We start from the raw sequence: 13,975 nt of genomic DNA on the forward strand, positions 1-13,975 counted from the left end.
CAGGTACTGCATTTCTAATATTCGGAGCCCGCCGTCAGAGAACCCTCCAAATTCTGCAGTGTTTTGCCCTAGTCAGGCTTCCATACCCCCTTTTTCACAACTGGCCGTATAGCAGCAACCACCTCTTCTCCCTGTGTTGGAGGTATTCTCCTTCAGAGCCCACGGCCCAAGCTAGCAGCTCACCGACCTGCTGGCCTCTGGGAGACCACTCCCTTCGGTTTTTCTCCTGCCTCGAAATGTTTCTTCCCAATCTCCTTCTTTCCTGCCCTCCTTTTAAGTAGACATTCTCCAAAGTTCCGTGTGTCATCAGCTTCGCTGTCATGTGCTCTCCACTGGTCATTTCATCCAGTGCCACAGACTTAGCCACTACTCCCGTGTCCCTAGGTGTCCCCTGCTCCTGTCCTGCCAGCCTCCGGTGCTCTTTGTGCCTCACGGTCCTCCTGCCCCCCTTGGCCTGCAGTGTGCTTCCCCCAGTTGACCCATGGCTAGGTCCCTCACCGCCTTCAGATGTCTCCAGCCACCATTGTGGCAAGACCATTCTGAGATAGCATTCGTTGTATTTAGTCTCCCTTCTCTGGAACGTAAACTCTGTGGCCAGAGATTTTTTTCTTAACCTCCAGAGCCTAGAAAAGAACTTGATCCATAGAAAGTGCTCCTGTCAGTATTTGAGAATGAATGAATGAATGAATGACTACTGGCATGGGACTGTGACAGTGCAGGGGAAGGCCACTCCTATGGCTATCAAGAGTCTGCCCCAGCCAGCTGAGTGGTCTGTGCCAAGCGCCTTACCTGAGTGGGCCTGTTTCCAGTTCTGCAATGGGGATTGCGCACCAGATGGGCCCCGGGGCCCTTTGAAAAGCTAACACCCTATCACACCTTGGGTAGACTTGGACTGGGGATACGCAGAGCAGCCGTTGCGGAAATGAGATGATGTCCTGTAAGCCGTTATTTATGTGACTTCTCACAACCTGATGTTTATATCCTTCTCTATAATTGCTGTCTCTGGTTAAATGTCTCTTTAAAAAAAAAATAGTTGAAGTGAGCAAAACCCTTAGCTTCTAAATGAAGCATGTAAGAACGAGCACATTTTGGTGTACTTACATGTTTATCTATTTTTTAATTTATTCACCAGTTTTTAAAAGAATTCGCATTTCCTATTGCTATATGTATTTAGCAGCCTGCCTCTTTTTGTCAAGTAAAAAAGCAATAGCCACTTTTTTTTGTATTTTCAGATATTACATGCTGCAGAGGGTAGCTGAAGATAGAAAGGACTCCCTGTGACACCTGCCTCACATCTATAAAATACTCATTCCTCTTTCAAGTAAGTACATTGTTTTATTTTGACCCATTCTGAGCAGAAGGTATTGATTCTCTCTGAAAACCTGTGCCATTATTACATTTAGACAAAGAGTCTGAGAGGCTGAGGTTTCAGATATTTTGCTATCTGGCAAAGAAAAAAAAGGAAAAAGGAAAAAAAAGTCCCTGTCTTCGAAGTCTCTGCCAGGACTGAAATAGCAGTCACCATGATTTACCTTAGCTTTTGCAAGGGTTTCCGTGATATGTCTTCTATATACTTGCTTAGTAGTTTTTTCAAAGGCCATGTTATATTTACCAGTAATCATTAATCAGGTATTTGGAAGTACATGGATTTGAAGACAATATTAAAAAGTGAACATCTTTGCACTTTAATGAGAAGTACTGTCTGTGGTTGGGGAATGAAATGGTGTTTTCTGACAGGCCAAATGGTATAGGGCCAGCAATGAGTGCCCTGGAATTTTAGGGAGAGAGGGTTTTGCAGGATGGCCTCCCAAAGGACGCCATGTCAAGAGGGCAGAACATAAATGCCAGCCAAGGGACAGACTGAGAGAAGGGGACAGGTGTTGTCAGACAGCCAAGCAGCCTTGGGAACGTGCGTGCTCCGTGGAAGGTACTGCTGGGTACTTTGCCCCACATCCATAACACCCAGGATTCCTTCCTGGTCTCCAGAGCTGATGGAGAGCCCAGAGACATCCTAGAACCAGACCCCCAGCTTCCCATGAAGAAGCCAAGGAAGTGGATGAACAGTCGTCAAGGTCCAGTGGTTCCTCCCTTTTCCAGAGGGGTTGAGAGTTCAGTATCACCAAATGAGGACATTAGGAATGTTTAGGAAGTTGGAGACAGCTCTCCAGTTGACTCATGTCTGTCTGCAGTGACTTATGGAGTGGTAAAGAGCAACCCTCATGAGAACACAGTCTTAACCTCAGTGCCATATTCCTGAGTGACTCCGTGCTTTGATTTGATTAATAGCCTTCCTCGAGCCTCCTTTCTGGCATCCATATGTAATGGGCCATTGCCTATAAAGTATCTAATGCATTATATAGTTTGTTATTATTGCATCATGCATGACCTTGTTGGGTAGATGTTACCACTCTCCAGGAACCTCAGAATCCAGTTTAGGCTGACAAGTAAGAACCAGCCTAGGCCAGGTAGAATTCTGCAGTCCATGGAAAGAGAGGCATTACAGAAAAAGCCAACAATGCCCCTTAGTGATATACCCTGAAATCCATCACTCATCACTGTAGGACCTTATCTTCTGATGCCAGATTTCAGAAGTTCTGAAATGAAAGCCCTGGGCTCCTGTTGAGTGGAGGGAACACCCCATCTGCCATCCCCAGGTCTGAGATTGCAGAGCTGCACCTGAGCACAGGTGGGTCTAATGGGGAATGCCTCTGGCAGGGCCTGTGTTGTCCACTCTGCCCCATTCTAGGAGCCCACCCATCCCTGTTTGCCCACAAGTGGGGAGTTTGCTGGGACACGTGCTAAAAGCAAGAGAAGTCCCCAGCGGATGGGCCTGTTGGTTCCTCTTATGATTCCCAGCACCCCTGCTCTCCCACACACAGCAGTGTGATGGTCATGCTCACTGATGTTCACCGGGCTGGCTCCTGGTGGCAGGTGAATTTGCAACCCTGGTGGCCAGGAAAGAACAGAGGTGTTGGGTAGACATGAGTGTAACCTCAGCTCCACTGTTTACCAACCTGCGAATGGACTTTACTTCTCTGAGCCTCTTAGATACCAACTAAGAATACCAGCAAGCTAGTAGAGATTTGCGGAAGGCTAGGGACATAACTATAGAAGTGCCTGGTACAGTGTAGGCATGCGAGAGGTGGAGGACCCTTCTTTCCCCCTCCCAGACAAATTCTGAAGAAAACAGTCAGTTACTTTCAGAGGCATAACCGTCTTGAGTTTGTCAATATTTGTCAATATTCTTATTTAGCTACGTCCTGCACTGGGGAGATTAGAAGGGATTCAACCACGTGACTCAGTAGTGCAATGTCACCTGGGTTGGAGACAATAATTCTTGGCCCTGTATCTCGTTCTCAAATAAAGTCAAGTCCTTGGGTGCAAGTTTTCAGTTGTTTTTATATCCGTTTTCCCATAAATAAAATGGAAGCATTTATTTAAAAAGATCGCTGGGAAAAACATTTTTGTCTTCTATCCAAATGTTCTGGCGGTTTTTGCATTTAAAGTTCATTAAAGCTTTGCTCTTTTCTGAGCTCTTACATTACAGATAAGTAGTCTTACGAAGGTTTATGTACTAGTCTTGTCATTAATGTTTTTCACTACTTCTCAATATGTGCATTTAAGATTACTTTGTTTTTAGAGTACAAGGTGTGTCTTTTTAAAACATGGTTCCTTGTTTAAGGAAACCAAAAAAGAAAAGAAAGGCTTAAGATGACCTGGTAGTGTTCTTTTGGTTAAACTTTTGCGTTTTTTTCAACATAGACTATGAAAGCTCCTGTATGCTGTATATGTGAGTCACTTTTAAAGGAATACACAAACACTTGATTTCTGTGCATTATCTTTGTGATTGCAATTTCAGGGACTAAGTTACAATGTTTGCTTTGTTTTTAGCTTCTTGTTATCTGAGTCAAACTTAAGTCACTGCTAAAGTCAGTTTCTCCTGGAAAGTTTCCTTTTTCAAAACTTCTCTGGGACAGATTTTTTTATTCTTTTATAGTGTAAGCGGTAGGTACTTAAGAAATTGCGGGGATCAGAAACAACCTTTGCGTGCCTTTTTTTGTGGGTTAAATGGACCTGACCAAAAATACGAGCTAGTTTTCCCCAAACAGCTTTTTTTTCCATTTCTGTGTTTCCTAAAGCTGGTCCTCCATAACGAAAGATTTGTTCCTTGTCTATGACTCATCTATGTTTCACGCCAGCATCTCTGACTTTTGCCTTTTCCCAGATCAGCTCTTTGCCAAGCAAATGACTCAGAGCTCAGGTTCCACGGGTAGAGTCAGGTATGGCTCCTCGGAGGCCGGCTTAGCTGACCTTGAGCAAGGTCTCCCCAGGAGCCAGAGAAGCCAGCCACGGTAATGAGAGCCACCATGCAGCCCAGTGGATCCTCGCCCGCTGCTTTTGGAAAAAGAAGAGGAAGAGGAGGGGCATTCTCTGACAAAAGTAGCTGGGATTTTACTTGTTTTATTCTCCTTCTTCACAGAAATCATCCAGGCTTCTGTAAGGATAGACATAGGGATATTCTCCTCTCTAAAACAAAATACTCCTATCCTCAGACAGAAAGTATCATTCTAATTTTTGAAGATTTAATACTGTTATGAAGTTCAAGAGGCCACTACTGATTGCAGTTTAAATTGCCAGTTTTTTGTCATATTTAAAAATGCTATTTTCTAATCAAGTGAAAGAAATTCCGTAAGTTACTGTGTGTGCATAGTTTTTTGTTGTGAATTATTAATGGCTATTACAGTATAGATCAGTTCATTGTTAATGTAGTCACTGCTTTTCTACAAAGATGAGCAGAAGAGTTAAGCCGATAGTCTGTGGAAAGCTTGCCTTGGGAGCGCTGTGCTAGAGGCATCATGTGCCTCATCTGTAGTCCACACACTCGCCCTGCAGAGAAGGTATTAGAATTTTCATTGTGTGGATGAGGGTACAAGAATTGAAGAGGTTCAACCTGATGACAAAGGGCAACCATGTGACAAGACGCACTGGGTATAAAACCCAAGTCTACCCCAGGCTCTTCTTTCAGCGCTTTACCAGACTTTTCATACCAGTTGATTTCTTTATAGTGATGGGGTCATAAATGGAACGGGAAAGATAGTTGAGGGTGATTGGACAGTGGGAAAGTAGAATGAGAAAGTCGCAAGAAAACACGGATGTCTGGTGGAATATCAGATCAACTCCTTGGAAACCATGGGCAGTCTTCAATTAATTAGAGAAGGGATGAGAACAAAAAGTCAAACGATGAGAGAAAAGAACCGTAGAAGCACACCCTTTAGGGAGAGAAATATACCTGCAGAGTGACTGCAGCTATGATGGGTGAAAAGCTAGACTATCAAGACCTCAACTCTTTCTTCTCCAACCTGTTGAGTGTCTGCTCCATCATTAGGTGTGAACTGAGAAAACGTTCATGCGTCCCGACTACTCAGAGAAGTTCAGAGAGATGGAGGCCCATCAGGACCGTGTGACTAGTGAGCATTGGAGGATCATCTCCACACTGGTCCCTCTCTTCCACAGCCTGGTGCTGTGATCTGAATGTATCCCCCACCCCATTCATATGTTGAAATCCCAATGCCCATTGTGATAGTGTTAGATCATGGGGCCTTTGAGAGGTACGTAGGTCATGAAGGTGGAGCCCTCGTGACGAGATAGCACCTTGGTAAGAGAGGCTCTGGAGAGATCCCTTGCCCTTTCTGCCATCTAACGACCCACTGGGAAGCATGCAACCCAGAAGAGGGCCTTTACCGGAAACAGTGATGTTGGCATTTTGGTCTTGGACTTCCAGCCTCCAGAACTGTGAAAAAGAAATGTTTATTATCTACAAGCCACCCAGTCTATGGCATTTTGGTGTGACAGCTCTAACAGACTGAGACACCTGGGATGAAGTTGGTGTCTGCGCATGGCCTTTGGGTAGTGCTTGGACATACCTACTCTTTAGCTTCACAGAGCCCTGGTCTGGCATTGTCTTGAAATTTCTCTCTTGCTCTTACTTGAGTCTTGTGGGTCTAACTCTCTAAAGGGCACATTTAAAGCAGAGCTCAGCTCAGCATCATCCTCCGACAGAGAGATACAGTTTTTGCCACGATAGTCAATGGAAGGAACTTTCTCTGGAAGGAAGCCCTGTTGAGTAACTGCTGGCTCTTTACCATGCAGGCCTCAAGCCCTGCTGGCTTTTCCTCATGCATCGTGTGTTGGCATCACCATCTCTTCCACACCAGACAGCTCCATGACTGACTTAGCCTTATTACAGCGGTCAGCCTGCCTCTAGTCTCTGCTCCCAGTCCATTAAGCAAGCAGAAAATTCTTTTACAAACACTCTGTTCATCTTGTTACCTCCTTGCTCCCAAACCCTTTTCTCCCAGTTACCTACCTCTCAGCTGGCCTCCCCACACTCATCCAAAGTCAGTATCCATTGCCCTTCTCGTGTTCCCTATACACTTGGCTCATCAGAGCATGTGCTTCTGCCCGGAACTGCTTACCAGTTCCTTATTCTCAGAGTCCAGGACAGCGAGAGAGGGAACACAAGCAGGGGGAGTGGGAGAGGGAGAAGCAGGCTTCCTGCTGAGCAGGGAGCCTGATGTGGGGTGGCTCGAACCCAGGACCCAGGGATCATGACCTGAGCCGAAGGCAGACGCTTAGTGACTGAGCCACCCAGGCATCCCTGGGCTGAAATCTTAAAAAAGACTTTTGGATGCTCCGCAGTATCGGGACAGTTCTACGGACTGATTAGCTTCCTGAAAAGGCATGAAGTTCTTTACCAACACAGCACGCCCTTCATGAAAATAACGATTTCGTCCAGCAGCACAGATTGGAAAGCTATTGTCAGTTCTTAACATCTCCAGAGTAAAGTGACATCCAAGTAGACTTAAAGAAAACACAGTCTAGAGGAAAACATAGCATCTTCTCTGGAAGGTAAAACAGACCGACCGACAGCAAGAAACACAAGTAGAAACTCAGTCAGAATCCCACCCATATGTGAGGTCCAGGTCAGGTTTCCTCTGCTGTGTGAAGACCCCACTTTCTCCTAAATCTTCATTTATTCAGAATTGGCATTACCAGTACTCCTAGTCCCTTGTGATGATGAGTGCATGTCATGTACTTTCTTCTGTCTCTGTGTCCATACAGTGTACTTACCATTATCTGATTTCTGTTACGGTGAAGTTCCCTCTGCCTCTCGCTAGCACATTATACGCAGTTGGAGGGTAGGAATAATGTGGGTATCCTGTGTCCTTAGAATCCACAGAATCTAGCAAACTATAGAGGATTAAGAGCACTTTGCAGACTTTAGTAGGACTGAAGGGCTTTCTCTACACGTAAAGAGGAAAGTCACTGTAGGTTTCTCATCTGCCTTTTTACAAGTTCTGATGGCAGCCTCTGCAGATACAAGGACATGGCAGCACCAGGGGTCAGTAGGACCAGTGGTATCATTCACTGAAAGAGAAAGACACTGTCTACTCATGGGAAAAGGAAGGCGAAAATTAAGTCAGAAAAAAGGAGGAAAAAAAAGAAAATTTGAGTTATTTGTGGTGGGTTATAGTTGAACATTATGGTATAGAATTAGAAGAACTTGAGCTTCAACTTTAAATTAGTCAGAGTAGGGAGTAATCAAGGCATAATTAGCTTTATCAAAAAGCTCTTTAAGTCTGGACTCCTCAACTGCATTTAAATATGGTTCTGTTTACAAATTTTAGTTTAGATACAAGTCTGTTCTTTAGCTCAAATTTAGTGTTCCTAGGGACTCACAGATTCAACATTCAGAAACTCAATTATTTGTGCCTGGCCCCAAGTTCAGTAATTGCCTTAATTTGCAATTTGAAGGCGGTCCCACCTCAAAAGGCACACATCAGCCCTGATGAAAAATAAGGAGTGAACACAGCTATGCCCACTGTTCACACTCACCCCAGCTTCGCGTTCTACTTGTGTGTTAATCCATTCATCTCTTCCATTAAAATATATATATATATTTTATATATTTCCATTAAAAAATTATATATATATATATATATATATGTGTGTGTGTGTGTGGGCAGAACAGAAGCTCTGGTTCCATGCAAGAAGAGTACGGCTAATTCATGGGTAGCTCAGATCCATGACATATGAAAGATTCCAATACTACATCTTTGGTCTATTCTCTGTGTCCTCTGAAGCCTCCAGGTATGTTTCTGGGAGGTGTGCTTGTGAGCAAGACCTTGCCAACTGACATTCTTCTCGTATAGTGGGGGTACAAAGGAGAGAGGATAATGTATTGATGGGGTGCACTCCCCACTTAAGAGACAAACACACTGTTTTCAAGCATCATTTTAATGGCAGTTGGCGTATAAATAGTATCAGAATTTCAGATTTTAAGTGGTTTGATAAAAGTCTCATGCTTGCCTTCCATCCAGTTAGCAGTGGACTTGGAATCTCATTTTTTTTAAAAACATGACTTTTCACTGAAAAGCTTAACACCTGTCATACCCTACCGCTCTCCATCTCCCAGGAAGAGAGGGGCCTGTGGAGCTATTTTCTTCACCTGTTAATGTGGATTACTTTCCAAAAAGTTTCCGCTGAGTGGGGTTTTTATACATCATCGCGGGAATCATGGTAAATATCCCCACCCAGTAGCATTTGATCCTAAGCACAGCACAAGGTGCTAGCTCCCATCCTGGGTTCCCAAGATCCCCTTCTGCACTCCATCTTGCAGGGTATGTCAGCGTGGTCATCCCTGGTCAGACAGAGTCGGGACTGATACGTGACTGTCTTCCCCAGTCCCACTGCCTTTTCTGCCTCTGCCTTAGGCTCTGTCTCCCTGCTCTGAACCTAGCAGCAGACAGCAAAAATAAGGGGAGAAGGCAGGGCTTCATTTTCTTTTATTCTCCAAGTTTCATTCGTAGTTGATTTCATGCTGTACTTTTAAGGAAAAAAATATCCCCCCTCCATTTTTTTTTTCCATACTATTTAATCAACCAGGAGATCTTAGAAAGCTGATGCCCTTATAGATTTAAGGGTGACTTTTCCTTGACCATTGGCTTGTTGCGAACCAGAAAGATGCAGGCATTTGTTGAACTCAAGCCTGAGAAGGTTTTACATTAGGAGTTGTTAGAGAATGTAATCAATTATCTCAGAATACACCTGCTGTGTTTATTTATAAGGCATTTGAAGACTGTGTTCATTTTCGCCCCCACACATGTGTATTTCTCCACTTTGAACCTGCCCTGGCACTCGTCCCTGTTATGTAATGTGCTGCATTCTGCTTTTGTGTAGCTGATTATTCCTTCCTGCAGTCCTTGGTGCTGCTATTTGCAGATGAGACATTGCCCATTACCCCCCTGTTCATCACCTGTGTACTGGGCTCACATCTTCATAACTGACTCTCTGGCCCTTCTGAGCTAGTCTCCAGGAGTGCCAGACCAAAGCATATGGCCTCATTTGGAGTCTTTGAAAGCATCTCTCTTATTCTTAACATCCTTTGGTCACTAAGCACGCGATTAAGATATGCTAAAGTACATTTAGGAAAGGTCATATGAATATGTGACTTTAAGTCCCTCACTAAGAAACAAAGTTATGGGGCACCTGGGTGGCTCAGTCAGTTAAGCGTCTGCCTTCCTCTCAGGTCATGATCCCAGGGTCCTAGAATCGAATCCCGCATTGGGCTTCCTGATCAGCGGAGAACCTGCTTCTCCCTCTCCCACTCCCCCTGCTCGTGCATGTGCTCTCTCTCTCTCTCTGTCAAACAAATAAATAAAATCTTTAAAAAAGAAAAAAAAAGAAAGTTAAGAGAGTACTTTGACATTTTATGCCCTGTCTGCTGCATTTGGGGGTTTCTGATTGTCCTTTATTAATGATACTTGACATCATGCATTAATCTGTATTTCAAAGCACTTCATGATTATTAGACTTTTGCATCCAATTGATCTCATATTTTTAAGACTGCAGAAACCTGGTTTTGAAGCGCTGTCTAAAACGTTCTTATATTTTAAAGTAAGAAGTAGCCACGTCATTTGGCACTTAGTCTCATACATAAGTAAGACCACCGTGCACTTCTTAGGATATTTTGCAGATATTTATGTCTGTTTTAAACTCAAGCATTATTGCTGTGATGTGTAAAAATATTTTACAAACTGCCTCCTTTGGTTTCCAGTCTCCACATGGTCGTTAGTGGCTGGTGATACTCTTAAGAGTACATGTTCATACTGGTATGTTTCCCGGTGAAGACCGTGCAATGTTTTTTGGGGGGTTTTTTTTGGGGGGGGGGGTTGGGGTTTTTTTTTTTAAGATTGTATTTATTCATTTGAGATAGCACGAGCAGGGGGAGTGGGAGAGGGAGAAGCAGACTCCCTGCTGAGCAGGGAGCCCAATTTGGGGCTCAGTCCCAGGACCCTGGGATCATGACCTGAGCTGAAGGCAGAAGCTTAACTGACTGAAGCCACCCAGGCGCCCGAAGACAGCACAGTGTTGATGGACAAGTAACTCCATAGCATAGTAACTTACATGATGTGGCACAAGCAGAAGGTTGTGAAGCTGTTTGACTTAGCATTTACTGGGCTCTATGCAGGGGCCCATTAGGGTGGGAAAGCCTTGATGTGCATCAATCATCTCCTTTAATTATCGTAACAGGTAGTTTTTGGAAGAAAGCAGGTAATCAGGGAGCAAGATACAAGCCCATGTTTGCCTGCCTGCAGGTGCAGCCTTCTCATACACCTTGCCAAAGTGTGTTGAGAGTGATGGCTTATGTGCCAGATCTTTCTTAGACTTTGGAGCTAAAATGTTTTCTTCCTATTTAGAAACCATATTCTTTTGGCAGATTAGATATACGAAAGGATTCTCTGAACCAAAAAAAAACTTTCTGTAGATGCCAACAAGAGTTCCACTTCAGGCTATTTATTAAATAGTGGCCTCAAAGAGACCCTTGTTCTCCATCATTTCCGTCCTCATTGGAGTGTGTGGGGGGGTGGGACTTGGATGGGTAACCTGGCCATCTGGAACTCAGGTCATTGGGCTTTGCTACCAGCTCTCTGATTTGAAGCTGGCAATCTTTTTTCCCCGCAGACTTACACATTTTATAAGGCACTTTAACTTCAACAGCCTTGAGGGGTGGGGGGCACTGTCACCTCAGCTTTACAGATGAGGCAACAGAAGCATCGGAGAAAAGTGACTTCTCAAAGTAACATGGCTCATCGCTGGGAAAGCATATAAACCCATCTGTCTCCTTCTACATCACAACTCTGAAAGGAAACCTCTACCTCTCATCAGTGGAATGAATGAATTGAACTTTGTCAATGGTTTTCGGTACTATTCCCTGGAGTACAGAGGTTTCCAGGCGGATGGGGCATTGAGATTTGAGGCTCTACTTCCGCCAAAACCACTGTGTGCCCATGTGTTTTACACACCAGTGTTCCACATAACCTTGACTTTAGAGACAACTTCTGAAGCTAAAAAAATGCTTTGAAGACTAATGAATGTCAAGGTTCTTATTACATCCTAAGCTCTACCCTTTAGGGCCCCGTGCCATCTTAAAAATCAGTGAAATAAATATAAACATGAGTAAGTTGTCAATGGGAAAATAGGAGTTGGCTTACCAATTAATTTGTAGCTTTCCAAGGATGTTTCTGTTGGTTAAGGCCAAAAGAGCTCCCCATAATAGCTAGCTCAATACCAATACCCCTTCAAGCCCTAGTCCTCCTTTCTCTGAAGTTTTGCTGCTCTCCTTGCGTTCTCAGGTCTACCTGCATACTCCAAAGGGCACAGGTGATTTAAAGTGTCAGGTTGGTCCCTGCTCATCACTACTCCTATCACTTCAGGCCCCTTCACTTCAGTTAACAAGATTCCCCAAGATCGTCTGTTTACCTCTTCCTTCTCTGTCTGTCCCTGCCCCCACCTCACCCCCCACCACGATTTCCCTGTAGGATCCTGAAAGGACCCACAGCCTCTGTGAATATTAGGTTCTCAACGCCCTTGGGCTTGGGTTTAGACTGTTCCTGGCCTGGCACTCAGCTTCAGGAGTCTGCTTACACGCATTTCTTCCAGAATGGCTTCATTACCCTTGGCTCTGTGATTTACCCCGGCATGCTCCCCTCAAGTGGTTTCATTGCCACTCCTACGCTTTCATTTCTGCACTGAGATCCATCCTTTCAATTCCATTGGTATCTCTTTTCCTCTCTAATCTGATCTCCTGGGCGCCGGGGTGGCTCAGTCGGTTAAGCGTCTGCCTTCAGCTCAGGTCATGATCCCGGGATCGAGTCTCCCATCGGGTTCCCTGCTCAGTGGGGAGCCTGCTTCTCCCTCTCCCTGTGCTGCTCCCCCTGCTTGTGCTTTCTCACTCTCTCTGTCAAATAAATAAAATCTTAAAAAAAAAATCTGATCTCCTCGATGACAGAGCACAGATCTCAGTCATTTTTGTATCCTTCATGGTTTTGTATCCCTCATGGTTAGAATAGCACCCAGCTCATGGGAGGGGTCCAATAAATGTTTGCTAAGGTAAAATTAAATGAAAAAATAAATTTTATTATACTGTATATTATAAGCAATGCACAGAATATCAAAAATTTACTTATTTTATACCTGGGATAGTATACAAGGATTATAAAGAATTTCATAATTAATTTTAAAGAATAATCACATCTTTTGGTTTTTCCATTAAATCTCATTTTACTTTGTGCATACGTATATTCAGCGAGTTTGTATACAACAGTGAATTTCCCCACTTACCCAGTCACTCCATAGCTGTCTCATTGTTCTGCTGACCTGATGAATTCCCAGTTCCATCAAGGCCCAAGTGTTTTCAAGTCACATATCTAGTTTAGAACTCCTATAATAAAATGACATTTCAGGACAGAATTCTCCATATTTTGAAGTTAAATGCTGAATTCAATGAAACATTGCTTTTTCTTTCCATAATCCATTGTCTGTATCCTCCCTTCTTGGAGGAGATTTGAGTAGAGGGATTGTGTATACTTTTTTTTTTATGGGATGCCACGAACACTTAGTTTAATAAACCACATTATATTTTCCCCTATTTTCCAAACTCCAGAAAGGTTTCTGATTGTCACGTGATTGCATGCACTAGAATTTGTGTGAAAGTTCCAAGAGCACTGAACACTGCTTTCGAGTTATGCCTTCTGCTCGGCACAGCCCCATCCTGAATGTGAGGAGGAAGGGCAAGAGTTATGACCACGTTCCAAGGGGAAGTGATATTTTATCTGAAAACCATCAAGGACAGATTTTTCTGCTTTTCATGCTCTCTTTTTGATCAGAGGGTTTACAAGATGAAACCCCTGTACCTCAACTTGCTGCCTTGTAAATTTGATCCCTTGTAAATCTGCGACATTTTTCCTTGTTACAACAGTTTTATATTCCTATGTACATAAATACTGCCTTTGACAGGATCAGAGCTAACGCCATGAATATTCCTTTAGCAGTGGTGAAAACTCTGCAGTAAAGCGTTGAAGTTTTAGGATAACAATCAAACGGTCCAACAAAGGGCAGGGAGAAGCTAAAATAAAACCTTCACAGATGAGTGGTTTTATTTCACATCAACTATGTGGTCTTAATACTGTCTATCAATTGCTGCCCTTATGCATCATCCACGTGAATCAGTGAACTCTAGTTTACGGGGCTCATAAAGCATTTTGTCACTTGAAGGTCATCTGTGGCTAAGCTATAATCTCTACAGTTCTGAGAACATTCCAGATCTCTGCCAACCACATCATTTTCACTGGGGATCTGTTTCGATGTTTACTGCTTCTCTTTTGACTGCTGCTTCCCTCAGTGTAGTGCTTAAAATGTGCCTTAAATTCACAGTGTTTTAGTTTCATGGTTTGATCTATTTGTGGGTGCCTTAGTTTTATGAGTTTTGCTTTCTACAAAAAAATATAATAGAATCTGAGCCCAAAGCCATTACCTTCTACTACCCAAAGTACATTTCTTTCCCCAGACTTTTTTTTTTTTTTTTTTGATTAGCATGGTTTTACTTAGCGATTATTCTGTTTGGTGTGATAAA

The 13,975-nt window shown here is 43.6% G+C and overlaps 1 protein-coding gene across 6 annotated transcripts in view; it reads left to right on the forward strand.

Moving 5' to 3' along the window:
* Positions 1-13,975, forward strand: part of FAM110B (family with sequence similarity 110 member B) — a 148,902-nt gene that overhangs the window by 83,937 nt on the left and 50,990 nt on the right. For all 6 annotated transcript variants that reach the window (XM_073892785.1, XM_073892782.1, XM_073892784.1 and 3 more), the window contains one exon: positions 1,233-1,321. The gene's annotated coding sequence lies outside the window, so the exon portion shown is untranslated. The remainder of the gene's footprint in view (positions 1-1,232; positions 1,322-13,975) is intronic.

Source organism: Callorhinus ursinus, unplaced genomic scaffold (assembly GCF_003265705.2).
Source record: "Callorhinus ursinus isolate GAN/ISIS: 27379988/994484 unplaced genomic scaffold, GSC_fseal_2.0 scaffold5, whole genome shotgun sequence".
In the NCBI taxonomy this organism is placed as follows: Eukaryota; Metazoa; Chordata; class Mammalia; order Carnivora; family Otariidae; genus Callorhinus; species Callorhinus ursinus.